Below are 10,538 nucleotides of genomic sequence, written 5' to 3'. Positions count from 1 at the left end.
AGAAAATACTACTTGCTCCCCGAACGGCTATTTAGCAAGATCCTATACTATACTATATCGTGTGCTATATCTATCCAAAGCTGCTAGGGATCCATCCATAGCCAGCTTAGTCATGTGATCAACGCAAGGCAGCCCCATAGTCTGCTCTGGGCATCTGCCTCTATAGTGGAGTTGATGACACTCACCCTTCATCCTTCTGCAACTTTTTTTTTGACTTGATTATACAGTGGTCAAATTAATGTTCATCCCATGCCAAGATACATCTGCAGAACTTCACAACACAAGACTTATGTTGCAGCTCCTCACCACCGTGCCATTGACCGTAACGTCTTGCTCAAAACTAATCTTTCCCGTCGACAACAAAGGCAGAAATTCACTTGTTTTACTTTTACGACTTTTACACAAAAGAGGACAGAAAACGGAGGGGGGAGGGGGTAAGGTTGCCTGGCAATGTGGACGAGACACCCAAAGGAATGTCGTTGTTACAAACAGGGTTGCAAGTAGTACTCTCAAAGCGACGCTGCTGATAACAAACATTGGAACACTGATAAGAACTGGAGGGTTTCCCTCCCCCACACTCCACCACCTCGGCTGACGAGAATACCCTTATCTCTCGCTTGCTTGCCTTGCATACGACGAGATTAATCATAAGATAAGCAAAAAAAAAAGGTTTAACGTGAAGCGTCGTTGGTGTGAAGTTCAAAATGTATCTAGCGTGAGTAGGGAAGGATTTTCTTTACTTTCTTTACTATGGAAATCCATCCATAATACACGGGCGACATACTGATAATTGACATCCACCAGTGTGACCAAAATATCCTTATCTATCGCCACGGACAGTAATCTATTACAGCCTCTACAATAGGAACTGTGTAGGGAAAGAGGTGTAGTGTACACCAGCTACGTATCTTTATGTGGAGATCGTCAAAAGCCGTGCGATCAGAAGGGGAAAAAAATGATGAAATAGTCAACATGTGTCAGATATCACTAAATGTTCCTTCTTATGATTCTGTGGTGTAGAAGCGAAATAGATGATAAGAAAGAAAAAGGCCTACTGAAGTATATTTGATGGGAAAGAAAAAGGCCTTCTGAAGTAGATTTAATGAGAAAGAAAAAGGCCTTCTGAGGTAGATTTAATGAGAAAGAAAAAGGCCTACTCAAGTAGATTCGATGAGAAAGAAAAGACTACTGAAGTTGATTTAATGAGAAATAAAAGGCTACTGAAGTACATGTAATGAGAAAGAAAGAAAAAAGGTTACTGAAGTAGATGTGATGAGAAATAAAAGGCCACTGAGGTGGACGTAGACAGACACATCACGTGAAGCGAACGCCTAATTTGACGGACGATCAACACAACTGCACCAGATCCATTGCTTAATGAAGTGCAATCATCAGGCGTAACTCTTGGCCATCCCTGCCACGCAGCACGAGCTGATGCAATGACCATTCATGAAGATATTAGATCCGCACAGAACGTTATACGATTACTGAACGTCCCGACCACTATATCCCTCCCTGCTACTGCGGCAGTGAAAACCCTGAATGAATTAAGGTCTGAAGACATGATTCGTCGAACATTAAGTGAAACAAGCTTGTCATACGACAGTGTTTCGTACTTCATATAAGTCCTGAATCAAAACCTTATTTTCTTTTCCATTGCTTCCCTGACATGAAATTTTTGAGAATGCCTCGTCCCTCACTTCCCGAACACCTTCTCCAGCAGTGATGTGGTTTTCAATAGTATTTCAACAGGATTAAGAATACTTTAAGTGGAAATTCTGATGAAGTGTTGTGCAATGTTTCACTGGTCTGGATGTGAGACTTTAGTCGAGCCTTTGAAACATTTCAAACCAGTTTCCTCTAAGGTTCGTTTAATTTTACACGGAATCGATGGAAAATGCCTAAGGGAAAAAAAGGTGCAAGAAATAATAACTTTATCATACAACAAAATGCAATAGAGAAAAAGTTAGTTGGGTGGCGCAAGTACAGATAACCAATTAACGCATCTCTTGTTCTTGTTATTGGATAACAACCTACCAACGTATTGCTAACTATATCTAGTGAACTTTGAACAGGACTGTGAGCGTGTCTGATTTACCTCGTCTCCATTCTGGCCTAAGCATTCATTTAGGAGCATCCTGTAACCCACAAGACCTTACCGGGTCACATGGCCAGGCGACCTTAGCTCTCATGATAGTGAGAAGCGTCCCCAGTCAGACCTTACTCTAACACATTTGCTGTACCGTGAGCCCACAACACTCCAGGTGTATGTAAGACACTTGGTGGCATTCAATCAGATCTTAAATGTCTATGATTTTGGGATAAGAACTGTTAACGTTTTTCTCTGCTCATTTGAAAATTATTGAGTAATTTTCTCTCATATCTTCTTTTCCCTCATTTGCTACCGATAAGTCGGCGAACATATCCTCTCGAATGTTTATCGCTACATCACCAAACGAGCGGCTCTGACTGAGCAACGACAGTTATCAAAGTTTATGATCACGGTAGATGATATGAAATCTGCGGCAGGTCGACGTGATTATGTTTTAGAGCCTTGTAACTTTGGCGAGCTCTCTCTTTTTTTCTTAATGACGACCATAACGTTCGTCAACGAGAGGTTCCAGTGGATGTAACGCCGAAGGAGGAGGAGGAGGACGAGGAGGAGGTGGTGGTGGAGGAGGAGGAGGAGGAGGAGGAGTAGGAGGAGGAGGAGGAGTCCTCTCCCTCGTTTCTTCATCAGTTATACACGAATGCCCTCCATCATTCCTCCTCATCGAACCACAACCTCAAAGTCTCTTACGCCCTTGCTGACTACGTAAGCGCTACACTCAACGCCCTTGCTGGCAGCGTTAACGCTACACTCAACGCCCTTGCCGGCAGCGTAGACGCTACACTCAACGCCCTTGCTGGCAGCGTAGACGCTAAATTCAACGCCCTCCCTGGCAGCGTAAACGCTACATTCAACGCCCTCGCTGGCAGCGTAAACGCTACATTCAACGCCCTCGCTGGCAGCGTAAACGCTACATTCAACGCCCTCGCTGGCAGCGTAAACGCTACATTCAACGCCCTCTCTGGCAGCGTAAACGCTACACTCATCCTCATACGGCGTACGGTGATACATTGTCTCCAGAAACTCTTGCATGGGTTTGCCTCCTAAGAGGGACTGTCCTGCTTAGCCCTCCCTCTTCACCCCCACCCTCCAAAAAAGGAGAATATCGTAATGTGATCTTCGTGATGAATCTTATTTTCTTCACTTCACTGACTACTTTCTACTGGGCTCCTGCGCCTAGAGGTCCAATTATTTCTAGTCCCTTATTCAACAAGAGCTTCATTCAGTATCTGTTGATGATGCGTAGTAGAGAACACAACGTTGCATTCCATGGTTTTCCGTCCGTCCGTGTTCGTTCCGTCCGTCCGTGTTCGTTCAGTTAGTCCGTGTTCGTTCCGTCCGTCCGTGTTCGTTCAATTAGTCCGTGTTCGTTCCATCCGTCTGTGTTCATTCAGTTAGTCCGTGTTCGGTCCGTCCGTCCGTGTTCGTTCAGTTAGTCCGTGTTCGTTCAGTCAGCCCGTGTTCGCTCCTCTATTTTCGGGGATCCTCCAGGCGTTCCAGTTCTCTCTCTCTCTCTCTCTCTCTCTCTCTCTCTCTCTCTCTCTCTCTCTCTCTCTCTCTCTCTCTCTCTCTCTCTCTCTCTGCCTTTCATCTCGCATTCCTCTTGCCGTGGCGCTTGCAGTACCATCATCGTCTGCAGAGGACCAGAGTTGAAGGGGGTGTGTGGGGGCGCTGGGGGTCAGTTCAACTCTGCTAAGGCCAGCCTTCAAAAGCAACTGGCCATTAACCCGGCATCCCCGGCCTCTCAACCTGTGATACTAACCTCCCACAGACACTTAACTTTTCTCTTATGAATATTGAGGGTCGGTTCGTCCGGCACATGTGCGTCCACGGCACATTGATGTAACCCTGCTCCCTCCTCCCTCATACTGGAATACAGGGGGAGGATAACCTGTATTCTGTCTGTGCTTAAGGCTGAAGTTAGGGATCCACTACACACACACACACACACACACACACACACACACACACACACACACACTCACACACACGCGCTAAGCTCACCAGGTTAAGAGCGAGCTGGGAAGTGGTGCCAAAGTTACCATGAAGGTGACTGTTAAAACTCGAGAGAAGTTGAGAAGTTGACTGTGAAAAACTGGCGGGAAAGTTTATTACTCCACCTTGCAAAAAGTCAACGGGCGAAAGAGAGAGGGGAAAAAAATGACTGTCAAACTGACGTGGGAATTTATTTCTAGAGTCGTCAAGGATTTCACTGTTTGGCTACACTGATGAAGTAATGACTTGACTGTAAGGTCGACCTGGATTTCTGACTGTCAACAATTAGCCACGCCTCTTCACAGAACCCAAGACAGACCTTAATGCACGATGGTTTTCGTAAGGTCACCAACTACAGACGTTAAGGTAAGTGGGCGATAATTTCTGGGAAGTGATAAAATAACAGGATATCTTTTAATATTGCTGTTACACTGACACACTTTCATTCCTCTGAAACTACTATTAATCTATTTTTGACTTAATAAAAGAATTTATATTGTAACACACGACAATACGACCTTTCAACAGAATATAATGTACTTTAGAAAAACTGAAAATATCATGGATAACTGAAACAATTATTGAGAAAAAGGAGAGGTAACTGTAGCATCCCCATAGTAAGTGGATTATTGACATGGATTATTGACAAGAACATTAGATTCTTACCTGTCCCATAATTAGCGTCTCCTGTGTTAGTATTGTGAGTCCACATTTAACCTCGGTGTTGGAGATTCGTCAGTGAGCGTTGGAGAACCCATTGTTCAGAGGCGAGGGGCCCATTAGATAGCTTCTCAGGCTCCCGTGATCTGAAATGGATCCTCCATTAGATAATCTCCCAAAATCGAATTACCTGAGAGGGAGATTAATTAGATCATTTTATAGAACCTCTCGACATCTGTTCCAGAGTTTATAATCTCCTGGAGAGGCACTCGTTAACTTGAGTTAAGGAGCCACATCCTTTGTATCTGAGGATCTAATACTTTAGTATTCGTAATTCCTGTTTGGTCTAAGCTTTAACTTGTGTCAAATCCCTTAAGGATCTGCTGCTTCATTAGACAAACCATTAATCTTTTACGGACCAAATCAACTTGACTAAGAAACCATTAACTTGTATCGGTTAACTGAAGTTAATGATGGAGCATTTAGTAATTACAGTAAAGGAGTTTTGTTTGTTATTCTTTGCATTTTGTTGAAAACTCATAAACGTTTGTCAAACAATCCTAAAATTCTAATGGTAGAAAACCCCTTTCACTTTAATTTAACGAACCATTAAATTCTGTTTGAAAACTCGATATATTCTGTTGGGTAAACCATTATTCTATGATATAAAACCTATGGGTTTGCTTAGAGATCCCATTAACTTAGAAAACTCTTTAATGTATCCTAAGAAACCTCTTCAAACCCGATAATGAACCCCTAAATTGTGAGTTTTTTTTCAAACCTCATCAACATTGAAAGAAATATACACAGCTTTGGTTGGGAGAATCCATTAACCTGCGTCGGGGGAAAAAAACATGAACCTGTTCCCAAAAAAATACATAAATCCCTTGTAGTCTCCGGATACAGTGATGTATAAATAATATACATATTTTCCTTTGGCCGTATAATTCAACATGCACCAAGCCCACGAACTATCTCTTTTTTTTTTGCAGTCTAATTTCTATTTTGTCCGGTGAGTGCAATTTGCATTTCTGTCTCGAATGCCTGTGACGAAGAAGAAAGAAAAAAAAAATCACTGGCATTCAGGAGAAATGCGACTGACCCATCCATTCTGCAACAGGAGCGAAGAGACAAAATGTTGGAGATATCGACATGGTGTTGGCAGAGGATCTGCTTAATGGTAGCTCGAGGATGGAATGAATGCCTTGTTGGCTACCGTTGGCAGTTACGTAGTAGTCAACTGCACGGTGGATTATATGGTCGTTGATGATGTGGGTTGATGGTATAGGTAATGGTACAATAAGGCTGGGGTGAGGATGGAGGGGGGGTCGAGTTGACGAAGATATTGATGGCTTGTTGTTGATGAGGTACCTGGGAGTGGCATAGCTGACGATACAGAGACTGGTGAAGGTGATGAGGGTTAATCAATGATGATAATTGATGGTACAGTTGATGACAAAGTTACTGGTGAAGTAAGTGATGACCAATTGATGATATAGTGGATGGTACAGTTAATGCTATAGCTACTGGTGAAGTTGATGAAGTTGATGACAATCAATTGATGATATGGTTGATGGTACATTTGATGATGGGGCTGAAATAGTGAAGACGATGATGATAAAATTGATGTTCCGTTGATGATCAAGTTCATCAAGAAAATTGATGACGGCGCACTTGATAAAGACATGAAACAGGTCATTATGAACTGGAATATGGGTTAATTCAGGTGATGGTCCACAGCAACACAGTTGATGACAGATATGATGAAGTCTATTGAGAATACAATTCATCGTACAACTGATGACAAAGTTCATAATGCAAGTGATAATATGATTAATCATGCAAGTCACGTTGTACCTAAACACCCTGAATACCTCCACAGTCTCTCTCTCTCTCTCTCTCTCTCTCTCTCTCTCTCTCTCTCTGAGCCATATTCCGGCAGGATGAGAGAGACTCTGAGAGACACTGACGAAAAGAAAAAAAGAGAAAAAATTCCATTAACACATTAGCTCTATAATCATCCAGGGAAAAATGTTCAGGCTACGGAAAAAATAGCTAATGAAGCGTCTGTTACCTTGACTATAAAGAAATGAGAAATCTTCCTGCTCAAAGCATAAAAGGCGTCAGGTATCTTGAATCTCACGTTACATTAAGGTAATTTGATAAGTCCCTTATAAGACGCGGGGTACAAACGAACCTGGCTCGGCAGGAGAGACGAAAGAAGAAAGGAAGGAAGGAAGGAAGAGGAAAAACACATAATCATGCATGAGAAAAAGAGAGAGAGAGAGAGAGAGAGAGAGAGAGAGAGAGAGAGAGAGAGAGAGAGAGAGAGAGAGAGAGAGAGAGAGAGAATACTTCTCAGTGATGAAGCACGGCGTTTTTTGTTGAGTAATATCGCCTCAGCAAGACTAAATAAACACAATTCACTTAACGCTTTAAAAATAAAAAAAAGATGAAAAGAAAACGCTTTTCACAACTGAGATAACAGTGTTTTAGCTGCGGATTTATATCGTTTTTTTTCCCTCCCTCAGCGTTACTTAGATATCATAACGTCTTACTACTAATCGATATAATTAATTCAAAGAAGAAATTGTGGTTTATGAGATGAGCAGGAATTTATATACTTTTTTTTCCCACCCTCATTCCAGGAATCCCAATGAATTAACCACCAATTTACCCACCCTGCATCACTAACCCCCATCCCCCTAACCTAACCCCCACTCATTAAAAAAAAAAGAAGAAAATTCCTCAGAACTGAGCAAAAGCTAATTTACTCTCAGCTTATCTACTCTGGATTACGCCGAGTGTATGAAACAATACCTCCCCCGACATTTCGCAGGGTCGCTGCGCTGATGAACATGTCTTACGCACGAATTATTCATTAATCGTGTAAATTATGCACCTGGCTGACTATCCGGGCAGGTTTAGTACACTGGCGGGGGGAGGTTGGGTGAGGAAGGAGTTGGGTGTTGGGGTTGGGGAAGGGAGGAGGAGTGGGGGGTTAGGTAGAAGTGGGGGAGCCAGTTCGAATCTGGGAGGGAAGAGGAGGAGGTTAGGGTAGGAGAGCGAGGATGGGAGATCTAAGGGTTCTGTGGTGGTTGGGGGAAATAATACAAGAGGTTTGGCGGGGATATTTTGGAGGAGGGAGGGGAGTTACAGGAGAGAAAATCATCGTGTGTTTATATGGTTATGAGGTGAAAAAAAGAGGGGAACGAAAGAAAGGAATTCTTGCGTTACAATGAAGACTATGACGCTGTCAATTAGAAATCAGGTTTCAGCATTTCAGTCAACACGAAACGAACCCTGTAACTCACGCGTACCTAGTCCCTCCTGAACACACACACACACACAGACACACACACACACACACACACACACAGCTGACCTACAGAGGCCGTGAGCGTCTGTCGCGAGCCCTTACCTGCATCGTGGAGGATCCGAGTTTGACGGGTTTGATTCTAAAACTTTTTAGGCTTCCGAGGATAATGGTTGGACGATTGGCAGAGGCTTCACCACCCGAACGGCGGTTCAGGGTCCGGGGGTTTAGCGGAACAGCACGAGATCACGAGATTTCATGGTATATATATATATATATATATATATATATATATATATATATATATATATATATATATATATACGTGTGTGTGTGGCACTACACTTCACAATGATAAAACTATTATAAACTATTTCCCTACTTATCCTCGTCCTTCTGGGTGCTATATTCTAAAAGCATTTTTCTCGTAATTGAAGACCCAATTCAACGGTGATTTTTCCTCCCTGATACCATAGGGATAGAGAGGACTAAAGTACATTTCAAAGGAAGACCTTCATGAAAAGTGGGACGATGTCTCCTTCCAACTGGACTATTACCAACCTCTTTGCTCCCAGTACGAGATCGTTCAACCGAGAGTCGTCGTCGCTTGCCGACCAAATGGACGTGAAACCAGGTTGAACATGAGCGTTCCCAGCTTAAGAATTAGCGCGCAGCAAGCGACTAGAACACCTCCCTCAGTCGCAGCGTAGGGAACGGGATTATGATTGTCGAGTTCTCTTTACGATCCAGAGATAAAGAATCTAAACACAGAACAGCTCACAGGTTCCAGTTCCCAGACTTGTAAATATGCGCATCAGATAACTACAGCTTTCAAGATATCTTGAACATATAAACCAAGTATTGGAGGATAGAGGAATCTACATTTTTGGTGCCATTGCCTCTGAGGCATTGACAATACATATCGCACAACTACAAACGAAATTTGGACACGAACGGGCATGATATACACGAATAACTTCATCACTGACGAGCAAACAATTTAGAACGCGCTACTACCGTAACAAGCAGTGAGGTGGTTCGATACATGCACCATTCGACGAACGGGCAAATACCTCAGTGAGGAGTAAAATGTTCATGTTATGAGCTCACACAGTTCCTCCTCTCAGGGCAAGTCTTCCTACCACAGATGAGCCACCCAATCTGCCCCTCATGAGGCAAGCGTTTCCTCTACAGCTGAGCATACCTAGTTCTCCTCACAAGGCAAGCTTTCCATACCACATCCCAGCCATCCAACGCCGCTCAACGAAGCACGCTCTTCCTACCATAGTTCAGCCTCCCCGCCTCCCCTCGCCAGGCAAGCCTTCCTACCACAACTGAGCCATCCAGCTCCCCCCATATGAGGCAAGAACGCCTACCTACCTCTCAGTCCGTCGTATCACGTAAGGCTTCCCCGACGCAACTTTGATCAGGACGAACAATAGAGTAACCCTGGAAATCACGGGGAGAGATACCGCTCTGACAGAGAACGGGAGAAATTTTTTCTAGTATATAGAAAATGTGGAGACTGCGATTACATGTACAAAGAGGGTGACGGTGGTAAAAAAATGACTCGTAATTCCCTTTCAAGTAGATGAGGAGGAAGAAGAATCCTATTTAGGAGATTGTTACGTTATACACGTAAAATTATTTCGTTATGTTTCATTCATACTGAATCACGATGCATTTCAGTATGTAACTCACGAGTAACAGGAAATGCCTCGATAAATACAGAATGGTTGATATAATGTATTCGACCAAATGAAAGGGTAATATATATATATATATATATATATATATATATATATATATATATATATATATATATATATATATATATATATATATGCCAGTGAAGCAGTCCCGAAAAATTAAGAGAACATAGTTATCATTACCCCGTACCAAGTCGCGAAATATGGAGAGACACATTGCAAATCAAATACAGTATGAACAATATACGGTAATGTAAAAGTCCACAGGCTAGATTCGTTCGAAGAGTTTACACTGACAAAAGATTTGTTCAACGATCCGAAAAGTTTACATTGATTCAAGAAGTTTTTACTGATGGAAATACATCATAAGATATATAGAACTCAAGATTCGAGAACTCAGTGATTCGTAAAACTTACATGCTCTCAAAAGCTTGCAAAAGCTCCGTAGGAAAGCCATCTCGCAGGAGAATCACAGAACTTTTACAAGAAACTGTAGTATCAGAATGTTTGTAAACACAAAGTTTGAGAAAACGCTTCATGAAACGTGTTCCGTAGGAATTCGAATCAGTCTCGTTATCCACTTGTGGTCGAATCTCATTCGTGGTGGAGACGACAGCAGCAAATGTTATAAACTATATCAGTACAAATACGATTCACATATTGCTGGTTATGTATATATTGGACGTTATTTTCTACATAATTTAAACCCCCTGAGCTCAAAATACAGCCTGATACTTGAGCACGGTGG

At 42.5% G+C, this 10,538-nt stretch overlaps 1 long non-coding RNA gene across 1 annotated transcript; it reads right to left on the bottom strand.

The window, feature by feature from the left end:
* Positions 1 to 4,296: 4,296 nt before the first annotated feature.
* On the bottom strand, positions 4,297 to 10,296 carry LOC139751759 (uncharacterized). Its single transcript, XR_011713416.1, has 3 exons — positions 10,208 to 10,296; positions 4,772 to 4,911; positions 4,297 to 4,489 (listed from the first exon to the last, which is right to left on the bottom strand). It is a non-coding gene; the product is annotated as an uncharacterized lncRNA (long non-coding RNA).
* Positions 10,297 to 10,538: the final 242 nt, after the last annotated feature.

This window comes from Panulirus ornatus, chromosome 12 (genome assembly GCF_036320965.1).
Source record: "Panulirus ornatus isolate Po-2019 chromosome 12, ASM3632096v1, whole genome shotgun sequence".
Lineage (NCBI taxonomy): Eukaryota > Metazoa > Arthropoda > Malacostraca > Decapoda > Palinuridae > Panulirus > Panulirus ornatus.
The sequence above is the reverse complement of the archived record's forward strand: the minus strand, read 5'-3'. Positions and strand labels throughout refer to the sequence as shown.